This window comes from Magnolia sinica, chromosome 14, assembly GCF_029962835.1.
Source record: "Magnolia sinica isolate HGM2019 chromosome 14, MsV1, whole genome shotgun sequence".
Taxonomy (NCBI): domain Eukaryota; kingdom Viridiplantae; phylum Streptophyta; class Magnoliopsida; order Magnoliales; family Magnoliaceae; genus Magnolia; species Magnolia sinica.
In genome coordinates this window covers 15,196,321-15,202,579 of record NC_080586.1, presented here as the reverse complement: position 1 = coordinate 15,202,579, position 6,259 = coordinate 15,196,321, and positions in this window count along the sequence as shown.

The following is a 6,259-nucleotide window of genomic DNA, read 5'->3' as shown; positions in this document are numbered from 1 at the left end:
GGGAGCATCAAATAACGCAAAACTCCTTTGTGGACTGGGACGAGTGGACCACCTGCTTTTTTGTATTTATTCTTTCTGTTTCTTTGCTGAAAACCATTCAAAAAAACAAAAAGGTGTTTTTAACGGGGGATTCAGTGATTCAGTATCCCCGACCCATCTGTCGATAGATGCGACGAAGTGATTGATTGGCAATAATGGACGGTTAAAACCAAAAGTAGCCAACCTAGGATGAAAAATGTCCATTAATCGGATGCCAAGATTGCTGAATCACAACACTCTGCAAGAGTATAAAAAAGCCGGAATTGGGTACTACCGGGGGATATCAGTGCAAATGTGCTCGTAGTGTAATGTGGTTGGTAGCCTGTCCAGACCAAGCTCAAGTATTTTTATTCTTGGTGGTGCTTTTTCATCTTTCGGAGGACAAAATTGTTCCCGTACCACAATTAGCCCTACTACCGGTACTTAACTTGAAATGAGAAATGTTTTTTTTTTTTTTTTTTAAATGGCGCGAACTCCCTTGAAAATAAGGATTTGCTCATACCTCGACCGATATGATCCTTCATTTTTATCAGATAGACATCAACCCATAGAAAGATTTTTTCTAATTTTCTATTTGAATATGTCTGTCATCCATAACTACATTAACATTATGCATTAATTCTAAACTATTTCTTTGAGTGTGATCCATTTGTAATGAATTTTACTTCAAACTAAGATCAATGACATGAAATTAAAATTCATTATATGTAGACGAGTTGGATTTACATCATGACAACCCAGTGGGGCCCACCTAAGGTGTGGATATGTTCAAAATGTGGAACCTAGTTGCATGAAGGTCATTTGGACATTTCCTTCTTTCTTGGTTTTTTTCACGGGAGGAGAGGAGGGTGTGAAAAGAAAGATGGTATTTTTTTTATCAGATAGACATCAACCCATAGAAAGATTTTTTCTAATTTTTTTTTAATATATAAATAGTGGGAGTTTGTAAAAGAGAATAAAGTATATATGAATGTTATAATGAATGAATTTTTGTAATGAAAGAATGTTATAATGGATGTCTATTGTAATGGATAAATTTTTGTATTTGAAGAATGTTGAGATGAAAGTCTATTGTAATGGATACGTGTTGTATGGTGGATCACCAATATCTATTGTGGATTGCCTATATTCAGTACGGATCGTCGATATTCATTGTGCATTGTCGATATTCACTGTGGATCATCAATATTCAGTGTAGATCGTCGATATTTTCATTGTAAATTGTCGATATTCGGTGTGGATCGTCGATATTCATTATGAATCCCTAATATTTAGTGTAGATCGTCGATTTTCAATGTGGACCCTAATATTTAGTGTGGATCATCGATATTTACTGTGGATCGCCGATATTCATTGCGGATCGCTAATATTTTCACTATGGATCACTAATATTCACTATGGACCACTGATCCCACGAAAACGACCTTAATTCTCTCGTTTTATGCTCAGTTTTGGTGATCTTGTGCTTATTGGAAAGATAATTTGAATACCTTTTAAATGGTTTAAATCATCTCACTTGGACACCATTTGATTGCCCAAAAGAGGACCTAAAGTTCAACATTCACCGTGGATTGTAGATATTCACTATTGCCCACCGATCTAACGAAAACGGTCATAAGTCCCTTGTTACATGTTCAATTTGAGTGATTTTTTGCTTGTTAGAAAATAATTTGATGAACTTTCAAATAACTTTAGAATCATCTCATTTGAACACCATTTAGTTGCCCAAAAGCAAATCCAAAATTTAATATTCACTGTGAATCGCCGATATTCATTATGGGTCACTGATCCCTAAAAATGGTCATAACTCCCTCCTTATATGTCCTATTTATGTGATATTATACTCATTGGAAAGATAATTTGATGAACTTTCAAATGACTTTTGAATCATCTCATTTAAACACCATTTAATTGTCTAAATGTGGAGTCAAAGTTCATCATTTACTGTGGATTGGTGATATTCACTGTCGACCACTAATATTTGTTGTGGACTGTTGATAGAGCTGGGCACGGGACGACTCAACAAACTCAACTCGTCCGACTTGTTCAGACTTGACTTGATCCGAACTGAGTAGACTCCATCCAATCCGAACTCAAATTGAGTCGAGTTCGGGCCACCTAGTAACTCGACTTGACTCGACCTGAAATCCAACTCAATATTAACTCGACTCAATCCAAAACTCGATGCATTCGTGTGTGTGCGCGCGCGCGCGTAACTCAGATCTAATGTTTCATATCTGAGATATCGTGTAGCTGATGAAGAGGCTGTAATTCCAGCAAATGCACCAAGGTGAGTTTAGATTTCAGTCGTAGATACCCGCTGCACCCAACCCAACTCGGTCCGAATTAGTCCAGGCCAGACCCAGACTCGGATCGGTTCATGCATATTAGACTTGGTACTAAGTTGAATCGAGTTCGGGTTAGGTATATTTCAAAATCAGATCGAGTCGGGTCAGCCCTAACTCGGTCCGACTTAACTCGATGCCCAACTCTAACTGTTGATATTAACAGTGAACCATTGATATTCACTATAGACTACTGATATTAATAATGGACTATTGATATTTACTACAGGCTACTAATATTCACTATGGACCGCTGATGTTCACTATGGACCAATGATATTAACAGTGGTCCAATGATATTCACCGTGGACCACTAATATTAGCAGTGAACAACTGATGTTTATTGTGGACCACTAATATTAATAGTGGACTACTAAATTTAGTTTGTAGTTAATATCAACAGTCCATAGTTAATATTAATGTTCTACAATGAATATCAGCTGTCCACTATTAATATCAGGGTTCCATAGTGAATATCAGTTGTCCACTAGTCCACAGTGAATATCAACGGTCCATATTGAATATCAGTAGCCTGTAGTAAATATCAGTAGTCCACTATTAATATCAGTGATCCACAGTGAATATCAGTGTTCTGCTTTTAATATTATTGATGCATGGTAAATGATGAACTTTGGGCCTACTTTTGGATAATCAAATAGTGTCCAAACGAGATAATTCTAAAGTCATTTGAAATTTCATCAAATTATCTTTCCAACGAGTATAAGATCGTCCAAATCAGACATGTAACGAAAGAGTTATAGCCGTTTTCGTGAGATTGGTGGCCCACGATGAATATCAATGATCCATAATAAATGATAAACTTTGTGCTCACTTTTGGATGATCAAAAAATGTCCAAATGAGATGATTCTAAATTCATTTGAAAGTTCATCAAATTATTTTTTCAACGAGCATAAAATCACTTAAATCGGACATGTAATGAGGAAGTTGTAACCATTTTCGTGAGATCAATGGCCCACAATGAATATCAGCGAACCACAATGAATGATGAATTTTAGGCTCACTTTTCGATAATCAAATGGTGTCCAAATTAGATAATTCCAAAGCCATTTGAAACATCATCAAATTATCTTTCAAACAAGCACAAGATCACCTAAATCAAACATGTAAGGAATGAGTTATGGCCATTTTCGTGGAATCCGTGGCCTATAGTGAATATCAGTAATTCACAATGAATATATCGGCGATACACGATGAATATCGGCGATCAACAGTGATGTCAGTGATCCACAATGAATATCGATAATCCATAGTGAAAATATCTGCGATCCAAACTAAATATCGGCAATCCACAATACATATCGATGATCCACCATATAACATTCATCCATTACAACATACTTCCATTTCAATATTCTTCCAATACAAAAATTCATCTATTACAGATTCATCCATTACAAGATTCTTCTATCATAAAAATTCATCAATTACAACCTTCTTTCATACCCTCCTCCCTTTCACAAACTCCCACCATTGATACCCAACCAAAAAAAAATCAAAAAACAACTATAAAGGGAACCAAAGAATGACGAAAGAATGAAGGAAAAAAGAAAGAAGAAACATCATCCTCCCTTTCACATCCTCTTTCCCTCCAATAAAAAAACCAAAAAAGGAAGAATGAAACGGACAAATGCCCCTCATGCAGCAAGGGCCTCATATTTTCAACCCATCCACATCTTAAGTGTGGCCCACTGCATTGTCGTGAAATAAATCAAACTTATCCACATGTAAGGGATTTTAATTTTATGTCATCATCCTAAATTTAAAGACAAAACTCATCATAAATAGACCACACCAGAGGAAACAGTTTAAAATTAATGCATAATATTAGTATAATTGTGGGCCACATACATCTTCAAATAGAAAATTAGAAAAATTCTTATTTGAAATCACATTTGTACAACTAGATGAACGGATCAAATTGGTCAATGAGTGGTTGAATCCTCCCTTTTGTGGACTCCACACTCTTTATTTATGTTTTCCGATCATCGGTTCAATGTGACCTCATTATCATGTTGGATAGAAAATAAAAATCACGGCGGGGCATAGGATATTTCAAAATGGATTTAGATAAAACACATCATGGTGGGCCCCGCAGAACCCCTGACAGGGATATCCGTATGTAGCGATGCCCTGTCGGGGTAATACTAGTACCCAATCCTCACCCATGACCATGTCCTGGCGGGAAACGGATTGGCTACTCCCCCTGACACCAGCCAATGGCTGGTGGTTGGTGCTCTGTGGGCCCTACCATGATGTATGTGTTCCATCCATGTTGTCCATCTATTTTTCCATATCATTTTATTGTATGAAACAAAAAATGAGGTATATCAAAATCTCAAGTGGACCACATTACAAGAAAAAGTGTTGAATGAGCGTCGACCATTAAAAAAATTTTATGGGCTATAAAAGTTTTGGATCAAGCTGATCTTTGTTTTTTCCCTTCATCTGACCTGTATGACCTAATCAACAGATTAGATGTCAAATAAACAGATTAGTGGGCCTTAGGAGGATTTTAATGATGAATATCCAATCACTATTGCTTTCCTGTGGTGTGGTCCACCTGAGATTTATGTACCTCTCATTTTTTCGGATCAAGCTCTAAAATGATCCGTAAAATGGATGAACAAAATGGATGAAACACATACATCATGGTGGGGCCCACGAATCACCAACCACCAGCCACAGGGCTGGTGGCAGGGGAGTAGCCAATTCGTTTTCGCAGATTGGCTATACACACACACACACACACACACACACACACACACACACACGAAAAGGTACTATGCGGTCGAGCTCATGGGAACTTCCCATGAGGTCGAGTCGTGTGGGCCCCACCGTGATGCTTGTCGAACATCTACCCTATCAGTCAGATGCACCATTCCATGGTGGGCCTAGGTTTCAAAAATCAAGTCAATCCGTGACTTGTGTGGGCCACACCACATACAAAAGTTGAGAGGGGCTACCCTCCATTAAAAAATTCATAATCATTTGTTGGGCCCACCGAGTTGTGGTTTGCAAATCCAGCCCATCCATTATGTGTGTCCCACTTGGATGAGGGTTAAAACCAAAGTTTTAGAAGCATCCAAATTTCAAGTGAGCCCCACCAAGTGCTTTTATATGTTTTAGGCATGTCTTCACATGCTTTTAGATGGTATGGCCCACCTGAGTTCCCTATACGGCTGATTTTTGGGATATCCCATAATTTAAAGGGGACCCATCAAATGCACGGTGTTGATGGTCGACAAGCATCACGGTGGGGCCTACACAGCTCGACCTCATGAGAAGTTCCCATGAGCTCGACCGCATAGTACCTTTTACCTATATATATATATATATATAGCTATTGTATTGACGTCAGCAAGTTCCATGGGTCTGATCATAATGTATGTGTTAAATCGAAACCGCCTATCCATTTGGCTAGCTCGTTTTAAAGCTTGAGACGAAAAATAAGACAAATGTAACTATCAAGTGAAGCCACACCGGGGATTGAGCAGGATTGAACATCTACCACTGAAACCCTTTTTAGGGTAAGAAGTTTTGGACCAATATGAAATTTGTTTTTCCTCTTAAATTTGGGTCTTTGAGACCTTATAAACAGATTGGATGGAAAATAAACATTATAGTGGGCCCTACGAATTTTTTAAAGGTGAAAATCATTATCTCCACTGCTATTTGTGGTGTAATCCATATGATCTTAGAATATGATTCATTTTTTGGATAATGCCCTAAAATGATATGATCTGGGAGTATGATTCATTTTTTGGACAATGCTCCAAAATGATTTATAAAAATAGATAAAGGGTGTAGATATAATAAATATATAGCTGTGGGGCCATGTAACTTTGATATCCTT